The sequence below is a fragment of the Hyla sarda genome, unplaced genomic scaffold, assembly GCF_029499605.1.
Source record: "Hyla sarda isolate aHylSar1 unplaced genomic scaffold, aHylSar1.hap1 scaffold_2083, whole genome shotgun sequence".
Taxonomy (NCBI): domain Eukaryota; kingdom Metazoa; phylum Chordata; class Amphibia; order Anura; family Hylidae; genus Hyla; species Hyla sarda.
In genome coordinates, this window is record NW_026608748.1 from 40,684 (window position 1) to 54,773 (window position 14,090).

At 45.7% G+C, this 14,090-nt stretch overlaps 6 non-coding genes across 6 annotated transcripts; all 6 read left to right on the forward strand.

Annotated features, from left to right (window-relative positions):
• Nucleotides 1-1,301: 1,301 nt before the first annotated feature.
• Nucleotides 1,302-1,492, forward strand: LOC130318879 (U2 spliceosomal RNA). Its single transcript, XR_008865310.1, has one exon. It is a non-coding gene; the product is annotated as a U2 spliceosomal RNA (small nuclear RNA).
• A 2,093-nt stretch (nt 1,493-3,585) lies between these two features.
• Nucleotides 3,586-3,776, forward strand: LOC130318880 (U2 spliceosomal RNA). Its single transcript, XR_008865311.1, has one exon. It is a non-coding gene; the product is annotated as a U2 spliceosomal RNA (small nuclear RNA).
• A 2,091-nt stretch (nt 3,777-5,867) lies between these two features.
• LOC130318881 (U2 spliceosomal RNA) lies at nt 5,868-6,058 on the forward strand. The gene has a single exon (XR_008865312.1). It is a non-coding gene; the product is annotated as a U2 spliceosomal RNA (small nuclear RNA).
• Nucleotides 6,059-8,148: 2,090 nt separating this feature from the next.
• On the forward strand, nt 8,149-8,339 carry LOC130318882 (U2 spliceosomal RNA). The gene has a single exon (XR_008865313.1). It is a non-coding gene; the product is annotated as a U2 spliceosomal RNA (small nuclear RNA).
• Nucleotides 8,340-10,438: 2,099 nt separating this feature from the next.
• On the forward strand, nt 10,439-10,629 carry LOC130318884 (U2 spliceosomal RNA). Its single transcript, XR_008865315.1, has one exon. It is a non-coding gene; the product is annotated as a U2 spliceosomal RNA (small nuclear RNA).
• Nucleotides 10,630-12,713: 2,084 nt separating this feature from the next.
• On the forward strand, nt 12,714-12,904 carry LOC130318885 (U2 spliceosomal RNA). The gene has a single exon (XR_008865316.1). It is a non-coding gene; the product is annotated as a U2 spliceosomal RNA (small nuclear RNA).
• The last annotated feature ends 1,186 nt before the right edge of the window (nt 12,905-14,090 follow it).

Here is a 14,090-nt window from a genome sequence, read left to right on the forward strand (position 1 = left end):
GCGACTTGTCTGTCGCTGAACAGTCGCTTTTTATGTATTCAGCACCTATGTATAATGTTGTAAAAATGCTCTAGAAGCTAAAGTCGCAGAAATGTCACACATATTTGGCCTGCAACTTTCTGTGCGACAAATTCAGACAGGAAAAATCAGTATAAATCCTTAGAAAATTATCCCCCAGTGTCTCCATCTGCTGGCGGTATTGAATAAGCATTGCTGCACTGATGGGGTATGCATTAGACGAAAAAAAAGAAGAAAAAGAATAATAATACGCCCAGAAAAGAGGCGAAAAGGAGAAAAACGTAAAAAAACGTGAAAAAAAAGTAAGAGGAAGAGAAGGGAAAAAAAGGTGGAAATGGGTTTAAAAGTGATTTCGGCGGAGAATATATATATATATATATATATATATATATATATATATATATATATATACGCGCACACACACACATATATATAAACGTATTCTCCGTTGAGATATTGCAGCCGCTGCTGTGTCCAGGCCCAGGAGCCTTAGCACTGTGCTGTGATGTCACTCAATACCACTGACATCACTAGGTGTAAACAACATCTCTCCTTTGCTGTGTATGTGACTATGGAGCTGTTTGGTGATGTCGTCTATTATGGCCTTCATAGAAGCAACAGGAGATTGTTGCATCCATCTAGAACCCTCAGAACTACAGTGCTATGATGTCACTCACTTCCACAGGCCTTGCAGAGTGTAAACAACAACAACCCAGCTTTGTTGTGTATGTAACCATAGGGATTGTGATGTCACCTAGAACCTTCACAGCAGCGACAGCTTTATGAGGAGCATCAGCACTGCTCTGCCTGAGCAGAACCATCACCGCCATAGGTTGTCAAATAACCCGGATTTAACCCACACAGGTAAGTCCAATGGGGTGCAGGCATGTCCTCTATGCTTACAGCTTCCCGTGGGTGTTGGTTTGATACCGTTTGGGGACAGCCAAGGAGGCATCTGCAGGCAACAAAGGTAGGTGTGTGCTTGTGTGTGTGTTTCCTATGCAGATCCTAAGCCCAGTGTCACATGCAAGTAGGAGGAGTAAGAAGGGTTCCTGGCAAATCCGGGTTATGGATTGCATTTAAAAAGGCCCCGTGGGAGTGCAATGGGCCCCTGTCTTGCTGCTTAGCAATAATGGTATGGGTTTAGGTTCTGCTGTGTGTACTGGTGGTTGACTGCCCCCCAGCCCAGAGTGTGCATGGAAAATTGTCTGGCAGCCTCCCTGACAGCAAGCAGTGATAGTGCCCATGAAGGGGACCTTGTTGGGCCCGCCCCTTTCACGGTTATCGCTTCTCGGCCTTTTGGCTAAGATCAAGTGTAGTATCTGTTCTTATCAGTTTAATATCTGATACGTCCCCTATCTGGGGACCATATATTAAATGGATTTTTGAGAACGGGGGCCGATTTCGAAGCTTGCTTCCGTCGCCCTATGCATTGACCCGATATGGCAGTATCTTCGGGTACAGTGCACCACCCCCTTACAGGGTTAAAAAGAAAGATTCCTACTTTCATTGCTACCTGCTTGCTGGCTAGCCAGCTAGCCAGCCCTGTGGGCCTTGCTGCTGCTGCTGCTGCTGCTGCAGCCAAAAAACAAAAGGTGGTGCTGCTGCTGCTTCTGCTGCTTCTGCTTGTGTCTGGCCGCTGTTGGAGCATCCAGGCACAGGACTTCTGCTGCTGCTGACTAAATGGCCTCCTTAATTGGATCATTTGAGTAGCCAGCACACCTGTGCAGGTAGGGCATGACATGATAGGCAGCTGCCTTGATAGCGGGTGGGTGCTGAATGTTCCTAATTGACAAAATAAGATTAATGCTTATGAAGAAATATAAAATCTCATCCCTTCCCCAATATCGCGCCACACCCCTACCCCTTAATTCCCTGGTTGAACTTGATGGACATATGTCTTTTTTCGACCGTACTAACTATGTAACTATGTAACATAACATGGGGGGGTCTCCTGGCTGTTCACACAGGTGTGTCATTGCTGTACATTGACCATGCATTGCTTCTGTGGTATTGCAAAGGCAAAGACAAATGCTTCCAGCCATCCATTGCACTAATGGATTGGTCATCAGCTGGCTGTCTATGTCCCGCATCAATATAGACCAAAGTACAGAGGGTTAGGCTATGCTATAGTGCACCTACCTGATGCATCAGAAGGTGCGAGGCCCTTGCTAAATTCTGTGCACAGACTTTGAGATCTATGCTTTAGACTGTATCTAAACCTGCTCCAACATGGACTGACATTCTGGCCTACTTTCAGCCGATGCGACTTGTCTGTCGCTGAACAGTCGCTTTTTATGTATTCAGCACCTATGTATAATGTTGTAAAAATGCTCTAGAAGCTAAAGTCGCAGAAATGTCACACATATTTGGCCTGCAACTTTCTGTGCGACAAATTCAGACAGGAAAAATCAGTATAAATCCTTAGAAAATTATCCCCCAGTGTCTCCATCTGCTGGCGGTATTGAATAAGCATTGCTGCACTGATGGGGTATGCATTAGACGAAAAAAAAGAAGAAAAAGAAGAATAATACGCCCAGAAAAGAGGCGAAAAGGAGAAAAACGTAAAAAAACGTGAAAAAAAAGTAAGAGGAAGAGAAGGGAAAAAAAGGTGGAAATGGGTTTAAAAGTGATTTCGGCGGAGAAATATATATATATATATATATATATATATATATATATATATATATATATACGCGCACACACACACATATATATAAACGTATTCTCCGTTGAGATATTGCAGCCGCTGCTGTGTCCAGGCCCAGGAGCCTTAGCACTGTGCTGTGATGTCACTCAATACCACTGACATCACTAGGTGTAAACAACATCTCTCCTTTGCTGTGTATGTGACTATGGAGCTGTTTGGTGATGTCGTCTATTATGGCCTTCATAGAAGCAACAGGAGATTGTTGCATCCATCTAGAACCCTCAGAACTACAGTGCTATGATGTCACTCACTTCCACAGGCCTTGCAGAGTGTAAACAACAACAACCCAGCTTTGTTGTGTATGTAACCATAGGGATTGTGATGTCACCTAGAACCTTCACAGCAGCGACAGCTTTATGAGGAGCATCAGCACTGCTCTGCCTGAGCAGAACCATCACCGCCATAGGTTGTCAAATAACCCGGATTTAACCCACACAGGTAAGTCCAATGGGGTGCAGGCATGTCCTCTATGCTTACAGCTTCCCGTGGGTGTTGGTTTGATACCGTTTGGGGACAGCCAAGGAGGCATCTGCAGGCAACAAAGGTAGGTGTGTGCTTGTGTGTGTGTTTCCTATGCAGATCCTAAGCCCAGTGTCACATGCAAGTAGGAGGAGTAAGAAGGGTTCCTGGCAAATCCGGGTTATGGATTGCATTTAAAAAGGCCCCGTGGGAGTGCAATGGGCCCCTGTCTTGCTGCTTAGCAATAATGGTATGGGTTTAGGTTCTGCTGTGTGTACTGGTGGTTGACTGCCCCCCAGCCCAGAGTGTGCATGGAAAATTGTCTGGCAGCCTCCCTGACAGCAAGCAGTGATAGTGCCCATGAAGGGGACCTTGTTGGGCCCGCCCCTTTCACGGTTATCGCTTCTCGGCCTTTTGGCTAAGATCAAGTGTAGTATCTGTTCTTATCAGTTTAATATCTGATACGTCCCCTATCTGGGGACCATATATTAAATGGATTTTTGAGAACGGGGGCCGATTTCGAAGCTTGCTTCCGTCGCCCTATGCATTGACCCGATATGGCAGTATCTTCGGGTACAGTGCACCACCCCCTTACAGGGTTAAAAAGAAAGATTCCTACTTTCATTGCTACCTGCTTGCTGGCTAGCCAGCTAGCCAGCCCTGTGGGCCTTGCTGCTGCTGCTGCTGCTGCTGCAGCCAAAAAACAAAAGGTGGTGCTGCTGCTGCTTCTGCTGCTTCTGCTTGTGTCTGGCCGCTGTTGGAGCGTCCAGGCACAGGACTTCTGCTGCTGCTGACTAAATGGCCTCCTTAATTGGATCATTTGAGTAGCCAGCACACCTGTGCAGGTAGGGCATGACATGATAGGCAGCTGCCTTGATAGCGGGTGGGTGCTGAATGTTCCTAATTGACAAAATAAGATTAATGCTTATGAAGAAATATAAAATCTCATCCCTTCCCCAATATCGCGCCACACCCCTACCCCTTAATTCCCTGGTTGAACTTGATGGACATATGTCTTTTTTCGACCGTACTAACTATGTAACTATGTAACATAACATGGGGGGGTCTCCTGGCTGTTCACACAGGTGTGTCATTGCTGTACATTGACCATGCATTGCTTCTGTGGTATTGCAAAGGCAAAGACAAATGCTTCCAGCCATCCATTGCACTAATGGATTGGTCATCAGCTGGCTGTCTATGTCCCGCATCAATATAGACCAAAGTACAGAGGGTTAGGCTATGCTATAGTGCACCTACCTGATGCATCAGAAGGTGCGAGGCCCTTGCTAAATTCTGTGCACAGACTTTGAGATCTATGCTTTAGACTGTATCTAAACCTGCTCCAACATGGACTGACATTCTGGACTACTTTCAGCCGATGCGACTTGTCTGTCGCTGAACAGTCGCTTTTTATGTATTCAGCACCTATGTATAATGTTGTAAAAATGCTCTAGAAGCTAAAGTCGCAGAAATGTCACACATATTTGGCCTGCAACTTTCTGTGCGACAAATTCAGACAGGAAAAATCAGTATAAATCCTTAGAAAATTATCCCCCAGTGTCTCCATCTGCTGGCGGTATTGAATAAGCATTGCTGCACTGATGGGGTATGCATTAGACGAAAAAAAAGAAGAAAAAGAAGAATAATACGCCCAGAAAAGAGGCGAAAAGGAGAAAAACGTAAAAAAACGTGAAAAAAAAGTAAGAGGAAGAGAAGGGAAAAAAAGGTGGAAATGGGTTTAAAAGTGATTTCGGCGGAGAAATATATATATATATATATATATATATATATATATATATATATATATACGCGCACACACACACATATATATAAACGTATTCTCCGTTGAGATATTGCAGCCGCTGCTGTGTCCAGGCCCAGGAGCCTTAGCACTGTGCTGTGATGTCACTCAATACCACTGACATCACTAGGTGTAAACAACATCTCTCCTTTGCTGTGTATGTGACTATGGAGCTGTTTGGTGATGTCGTCTATTATGGCCTTCATAGAAGCAACAGGAGATTGTTGCATCCATCTAGAACCCTCAGAACTACAGTGCTATGATGTCACTCACTTCCACAGGCCTTGCAGAGTGTAAACAACAACAACCCAGCTTTGTTGTGTATGTAACCATAGGGATTGTGATGTCACCTAGAACCTTCACAGCAGCGACAGCTTTATGAGGAGCATCAGCACTGCTCTGCCTGAGCAGAACCATCACCGCCATAGGTTGTCAAATAACCCGGATTTAACCCACACAGGTAAGTCCAATGGGGTGCAGGCATGTCCTCTATGCTTACAGCTTCCCGTGGGTGTTGGTTTGATACCGTTTGGGGACAGCCAAGGAGGCATCTGCAGGCAACAAAGGTAGGTGTGTGCTTGTGTGTGTGTTTCCTATGCAGATCCTAAGCCCAGTGTCACATGCAAGTAGGAGGAGTAAGAAGGGTTCCTGGCAAATCCGGGTTATGGATTGCATTTAAAAAGGCCCCGTGGGAGTGCAATGGGCCCCTGTCTTGCTGCTTAGCAATAATGGTATGGGTTTAGGTTCTGCTGTGTGTACTGGTGGTTGACTGCCCCCCAGCCCAGAGTGTGCATGGAAAATTGTCTGGCAGCCTCCCTGACAGCAAGCAGTGATAGTGCCCATGAAGGGGACCTTGTTGGGCCCGCCCCTTTCACGGTTATCGCTTCTCGGCCTTTTGGCTAAGATCAAGTGTAGTATCTGTTCTTATCAGTTTAATATCTGATACGTCCCCTATCTGGGGACCATATATTAAATGGATTTTTGAGAACGGGGGCCGATTTCGAAGCTTGCTTCCGTCGCCCTATGCATTGACCCGATATGGCAGTATCTTCGGGTACAGTGCACCACCCCCTTACAGGGTTAAAAAGAAAGATTCCTACTTTCATTGCTACCTGCTTGCTGGCTAGCCAGCTAGCCAGCCCTGTGGGCCTTGCTGCTGCTGCTGCTGCTGCTGCAGCCAAAAAACAAAAGGTGGTGCTGCTGCTGCTTCTGCTGCTTCTGCTTGTGTCTGGCCGCTGTTGGAGCGTCCAGGCACAGGACTTCTGCTGCTGCTGACTAAATGGCCTCCTTAATTGGATCATTTGAGTAGCCAGCACACCTGTGCAGGTAGGGCATGACATGATAGGCAGCTGCCTTGATAGCGGGTGGGTGCTGAATGTTCCTAATTGACAAAATAAGATTAATGCTTATGAAGAAATATAAAATCTCATCCCTTCCCCAATATCGCGCCACACCCCTACCCCTTAATTCCCTGGTTGAACTTGATGGACATATGTCTTTTTTCGACCGTACTAACTATGTAACTATGTAACATAACATGGGGGGGTCTCCTGGCTGTTCACACAGGTGTGTCATTGCTGTACATTGACCATGCATTGCTTCTGTGGTATTGCAAAGGCAAAGACAAATGCTTCCAGCCATCCATTGCACTAATGGATTGGTCATCAGCTGGCTGTCTATGTCCCGCATCAATATAGACCAAAGTACAGAGGGTTAGCTATGCTATAGTGCACCTACCTGATGCATCAGAAGGTGCGAGGCCCTTGCTAAATTCTGTGCACAGACTTTGAGATCTATGCTTTAGACTGTATCTAAACCTGCTCCAACATGGACTGACATTCTGGCCTACTTTCAGCCGATGCGACTTGTCTGTCGCTGAACAGTCGCTTTTTATGTATTCAGCACCTATGTATAATGTTGTAAAAATGCTCTAGAAGCTAAAGTCGCAGAAATGTCACACATATTTGGCCTGCAACTTTCTGTGCGACAAATTCAGACAGGAAAAATCAGTATAAATCCTTAGAAAATTATCCCCCAGTGTCTCCATCTGCTGGCGGTATTGAATAAGCATTGCTGCACTGATGGGGTATGCATTAGACGAAAAAAAAGAAGAAAAAGAAGAATAATACGCCCAGAAAAGAGGCGAAAAGGAGAAAAACGTAAAAAAACGTGAAAAAAAAGTAAGAGGAAGAGAAGGGAAAAAAAGGTGGAAATGGGTTTAAAAGTGATTTCGGCGGAGATATATATATATATATATATATATATATATATATATATATATATATATACGCGCACACACACACATATATATAAACGTATTCTCCGTTGAGATATTGCAGCCGCTGCTGTGTCCAGGCCCAGGAGCCTTAGCACTGTGCTGTGATGTCACTCAATACCACTGACATCACTAGGTGTAAACAACATCTCTCCTTTGCTGTGTATGTGACTATGGAGCTGTTTGGTGATGTCGTCTATTATGGCCTTCATAGAAGCAACAGGAGATTGTTGCATCCATCTAGAACCCTCAGAACTACAGTGCTATGATGTCACTCACTTCCACAGGCCTTGCAGAGTGTAAACAACAACAACCCAGCTTTGTTGTGTATGTAACCATAGGGATTGTGATGTCACCTAGAACCTTCACAGCAGCGACAGCTTTATGAGGAGCATCAGCACTGCTCTGCCTGAGCAGAACCATCACCGCCATAGGTTGTCAAATAACCCGGATTTAACCCACACAGGTAAGTCCAATGGGGTGCAGGCATGTCCTCTATGCTTACAGCTTCCCGTGGGTGTTGGTTTGATACCGTTTGGGGACAGCCAAGGAGGCATCTGCAGGCAACAAAGGTAGGTGTGTGCTTGTGTGTGTGTTTCCTATGCAGATCCTAAGCCCAGTGTCACATGCAAGTAGGAGGAGTAAGAAGGGTTCCTGGCAAATCCGGGTTATGGATTGCATTTAAAAAGGCCCCGTGGGAGTGCAATGGGCCCCTGTCTTGCTGCTTAGCAATAATGGTATGGGTTTAGGTTCTGCTGTGTGTACTGGTGGTTGACTGCCCCCCAGCCCAGAGTGTGCATGGAAAATTGTCTGGCAGCCTCCCTGACAGCAAGCAGTGATAGTGCCCATGAAGGGGACCTTGTTGGGCCCGCCCCTTTCACGGTTATCGCTTCTCGGCCTTTTGGCTAAGATCAAGTGTAGTATCTGTTCTTATCAGTTTAATATCTGATACGTCCCCTATCTGGGGACCATATATTAAATGGATTTTTGAGAACGGGGGCCGATTTCGAAGCTTGCTTCCGTCGCCCTATGCATTGACCCGATATGGCAGTATCTTCGGGTACAGTGCACCACCCCCTTACAGGGTTAAAAAGAAAGATTCCTACTTTCATTGCTACCTGCTTGCTGGCTAGCCAGCTAGCCAGCCCTGTGGGCCTTGCTGCTGCTGCTGCTGCTGCTGCTGCTGCTGCTGCAGCCAAAAAACAAAAGGTGGTGCTGCTGCTGCTTCTGCTGCTTCTGCTTGTGTCTGGCCGCTGTTGGAGCGTCCAGGCACAGGACTTCTGCTGCTGCTGACTAAATGGCCTCCTTAATTGGATCATTTGAGTAGCCAGCACACCTGTGCAGGTAGGGCATGACATGATAGGCAGCTGCCTTGATAGCGGGTGGGTGCTGAATGTTCCTAATTGACAAAATAAGATTAATGCTTATGAAGAAATATAAAATCTCATCCCTTCCCCAATATCGCGCCACACCCCTACCCCTTAATTCCCTGGTTGAACTTGATGGACATATGTCTTTTTTCGACCGTACTAACTATGTAACTATGTAACATAACATGGGGGGGTCTCCTGGCTGTTCACACAGGTGTGTCATTGCTGTACATTGACCATGCATTGCTTCTGTGGTATTGCAAAGGCAAAGACAAATGCTTCCAGCCATCCATTGCACTAATGGATTGGTCATCAGCTGGCTGTCTATGTCCCGCATCAATATAGACCAAAGTACAGAGGGTTAGGCTATGCTATAGTGCACCTACCTGATGCATCAGAAGGTGCGAGGCCCTTGCTAAATTCTGTGCACAGACTTTGAGATCTATGCTTTAGACTGTATCTAAACCTGCTCCAACATGGACTGACATTCTGGCCTACTTTCAGCCGATGCGACTTGTCTGTCGCTGAACAGTCGCTTTTTATGTATTCAGCACCTATGTATAATGTTGTAAAAATGCTCTAGAAGCTAAAGTCGCAGAAATGTCACACATATTTGGCCTGCAACTTTCTGTGCGACAAATTCAGACAGGAAAAATCAGTATAAATCCTTAGAAAATTATCCCCCAGTGTCTCCATCTGCTGGCGGTATTGAATAAGCATTGCTGCACTGATGGGGTATGCATTAGACGAAAAAAAAGAAGAAAAAGAAGAATAATACGCCCAGAAAAGAGGCGAAAAGGAGAAAAACGTAAAAAAACGTGAAAAAAAAGTAAGAGGAAGAGAAGGGAAAAAAAGGTGGAAATGGGTTTAAAAGTGATTTCGGCGGAGAAATATATATATATATATATATATATATATATATATATATATATACGCGCACACACACACATATATATAAACGTATTCTCCGTTGAGATATTGCAGCCGCTGCTGTGTCCAGGCCCAGGAGCCTTAGCACTGTGCTGTGATGTCACTCAATACCACTGACATCACTAGGTGTAAACAACATCTCTCCTTTGCTGTGTATGTGACTATGGAGCTGTTTGGTGATGTCGTCTATTATGGCCTTCATAGAAGCAACAGGAGATTGTTGCATCCATCTAGAACCCTCAGAACTACAGTGCTATGATGTCACTCACTTCCACAGGCCTTGCAGAGTGTAAACAACAACAACCCAGCTTTGTTGTGTATGTAACCATAGGGATTGTGATGTCACCTAGAACCTTCACAGCAGCGACAGCTTTATGAGGAGCATCAGCACTGCTCTGCCTGAGCAGAACCATCACCGCCATAGGTTGTCAAATAACCCGGATTTAACCCACACAGGTAAGTCCAATGGGGTGCAGGCATGTCCTCTATGCTTACAGCTTCCCGTGGGTGTTGGTTTGATACCGTTTGGGGACAGCCAAGGAGGCATCTGCAGGCAACAAAGGTAGGTGTGTGCTTGTGTGTGTGTTTCCTATGCAGATCCTAAGCCCAGTGTCACATGCAAGTAGGAGGAGTAAGAAGGGTTCCTGGCAAATCCGGGTTATGGATTGCATTTAAAAAGGCCCCGTGGGAGTGCAATGGGCCCCTGTCTTGCTGCTTAGCAATAATGGTATGGGTTTAGGTTCTGCTGTGTGTACTGGTGGTTGACTGCCCCCCAGCCCAGAGTGTGCATGGAAAATTGTCTGGCAGCCTCCCTGACAGCAAGCAGTGATAGTGCCCATGAAGGGGACCTTGTTGGGCCCGCCCCTTTCACGGTTATCGCTTCTCGGCCTTTTGGCTAAGATCAAGTGTAGTATCTGTTCTTATCAGTTTAATATCTGATACGTCCCCTATCTGGGGACCATATATTAAATGGATTTTTGAGAACGGGGGCCGATTTCGAAGCTTGCTTCCGTCGCCCTATGCATTGACCCGATATGGCAGTATCTTCGGGTACAGTGCACCACCCCCTTACAGGGTTAAAAAGAAAGATTCCTACTTTCATTGCTACCTGCTTGCTGGCTAGCCAGCTAGCCAGCCCTGTGGGCCTTGCTGCTGCTGCTGCTGCTGCAGCCAAAAAACAAAAGGTGGTGCTGCTGCTGCTTCTGCTGCTTCTGCTTGTGTCTGGCCGCTGTTGGAGCGTCCAGGCACAGGACTTCTGCTGCTGCTGACTAAATGGCCTCCTTAATTGGATCATTTGAGTAGCCAGCACACCTGTGCAGGTAGGGCATGACATGATAGGCAGCTGCCTTGATAGCGGGTGGGTGCTGAATGTTCCTAATTGACAAAATAAGATTAATGCTTATGAAGAAATATAAAATCTCATCCCTTCCCCAATATCGCGCCACACCCCTACCCCTTAATTCCCTGGTTGAACTTGATGGACATATGTCTTTTTTCGACCGTACTAACTATGTAACTATGTAACATAACATGGGGGGGTCTCCTGGCTGTTCACACAGGTGTGTCATTGTTGTACATTGACCATGCATTGCTTCTGTGGTATTGCAAAGGCAAAGACAAATGCTTCCAGCCATCCATTGCACTAATGGATTGGTCATCAGCTGGCTGTCTATGTCCCGCATCAATATAGACCAAAGTACAGAGGGTTAGGCTATGCTATAGTGCACCTACCTGATGCATCAGAAGGTGCGAGGCCCTTGCTAAATTCTGTGCACAGACTTTGAGATCTATGCTTTAGACTGTATCTAAACCTGCTCCAACATGGACTGACATTCTGGCCTACTTTCAGCCGATGCGACTTGTCTGTCGCTGAACAGTCGCTTTTTATGTATTCAGCACCTATGTATAATGTTGTAAAAATGCTCTAGAAGCTAAAGTCGCAGAAATGTCACACATATTTGGCCTGCAACTTTCTGTGCGACAAATTCAGACAGGAAAAATCAGTATAAATCCTTAGAAAATTATCCCCCAGTGTCTCCATCTGCTGGCGGTATTGAATAAGCATTGCTGCACTGATGGGGTATGCATTAGACGAAAAAAAAGAAGAAAAAGAAGAATAATACGCCCAGAAAAGAGGCAAAAAGGAGAAAAACGTAAAAAAACGTGAAAAAAAAGTAAGAGGAAGAGAAGGGAAAAAAAGGTGGAAATGGGTTTAAAAGTGATTTCGGCGGAGAAATATATATATATATATATATATATATATATATATATATATATACGCGCACACACACACATATATATAAACGTATTCTCCGTTGAGATATTGCAGCCGCTGCTGTGTCCAGGCCCAGGAGCCTTAGCACTGTGCTGTGATGTCACTCAATACCACTGACATCACTAGGTGTAAACAACATCTCTCCTTTGCTGTGTATGTGACTATGGAGCTGTTTGGTGATGTCGTCTATTATGGCCTTCATAGAAGCAACAGGAGATTGTTGCATCCATCTAGAACCCTCAGAACTACAGTGCTATGATGTCACTCACTTCCACAGGCCTTGCAGAGTGTAAACAACAACAACCCAGCTTTGTTGTGTATGTAACCATAGGGATTGTGATGTCACCTAGAACCTTCACAGCAGCGACAGCTTTATGAGGAGCATCAGCACTGCTCTGCCTGAGCAGAACCATCACCGCCATAGGTTGTCAAATAACCCGGATTTAACCCACACAGGTAAGTCCAATGGGGTGCAGGCATGTCCTCTATGCTTACAGCTTCCCGTGGGTGTTGGTTTGATACCGTTTGGGGACAGCCAAGGAGGCATCTGCAGGCAACAAAGGTAGGTGTGTGCTTGTGTGTGTGTTTCCTATGCAGATCCTAAGCCCAGTGTCACATGCAAGTAGGAGGAGTAAGAAGGGTTCCTGGCAAATCCGGGTTATGGATTGCATTTAAAAAGGCCCCGTGGGAGTGCAATGGGCCCCTGTCTTGCTGCTTAGCAATAATGGTATGGGTTTAGGTTCTGCTGTGTGTACTGGTGGTTGACTGCCCCCCAGCCCAGAGTGTGCATGGAAAATTGTCTGGCAGCCTCCCTGACAGCAAGCAGTGATAGTGCCCATGAAGGGGACCTTGTTGGGCCCGCCCCTTTCACGGTTATCGCTTCTCGGCCTTTTGGCTAAGATCAAGTGTAGTATCTGTTCTTATCAGTTTAATATCTGATACGTCCCCTATCTGGGGACCATATATTAAATGGATTTTTGAGAACGGGGGCCGATTTCGAAGCTTGCTTCCGTCGCCCTATGCATTGACCCGATATGGCAGTATCTTCGGGTACAGTGCACCACCCCCTTACAGGGTTAAAAAGAAAGATTCCTACTTTCATTGCTACCTGCTTGCTGGCTAGCCAGCTAGCCAGCCCTGTGGGCCTTGCTGCTGCTGCTGCTGCTGCTGCAGCCAAAAAACAAAAGGTGGTGCTGCTGCTGCTTCTGCTGCTTCTGCTTGTGTCTGGCCGCTGTTGGAGCGTCCAGGCACAGGACTTCTGCTGCTGCTGACTAAATGGCCTCCTTAATTGGATCATTTGAGTAGCCAGCACACCTGTGCAGGTAGGGCATGACATGATAGGCAGCTGCCTTGATAGCGGGTGGGTGCTGAATGTTCCTAATTGACAAAATAAGATTAATGCTTATGAAGAAATATAAAATCTCATCCCTTCCCCAATATCGCGCCACACCCCTACCCCTTAATTCCCTGGTTGAACTTGATGGACATATGTCTTTTTTCGACCGTACTAACTATGTAACTATGTAACATAACATGGGGGGGTCTCCTGGCTGTTCACACAGGTGTGTCATTGCTGTACATTGACCATGCATTGCTTCTGTGGTATTGCAAAGGCAAAGACAAATGCTTCCAGCCATCCATTGCACTAATGGATTGGTCATCAGCTGGCTGTCTATGTCCCGCATCAATATAGACCAAAGTACAGAGGGTTAGGCTATGCTATAGTGCACCTACCTGATGCATCAGAAGGTGCGAGGCCCTTGCTAAATTCTGTGCACAGACTTTGAGATCTATGCTTTAGACTGTATCTAAACCTGCTCCAACATGGACTGACATTCTGGCCTACTTTCAGCCGATGCGACTTGTCTGTCGCTGAACAGTCGCTTTTTATGTATTCAGCACCTATGTATAATGTTGTAAAAATGCTCTAGAAGCTAAAGTCGCAGAAATGTCACACATATTTGGCCTGCAACTTTCTGTGCGACAAATTCAGACAGGAAAAATCAGTATAAATCCTTAGAAAATTATCCCCCAGTGTCTCCATCTGCTGGCGGTATTGAATAAGCATTGCTGCACTGATGGGGTATGCATTAGACGAAAAAAAAGAAGAAAAAGAAGAATAATACGCCCAGAAAAGAGGCGAAAAGGAGAAAAACGTAAAAAAACGTGAAAAAAAAGTAAGAGGAAGAGAAGGGAAAAAAAGGTGGAAATGGGTTTAAAAGTGATTTCGGCGGAGAAATATATATATATAT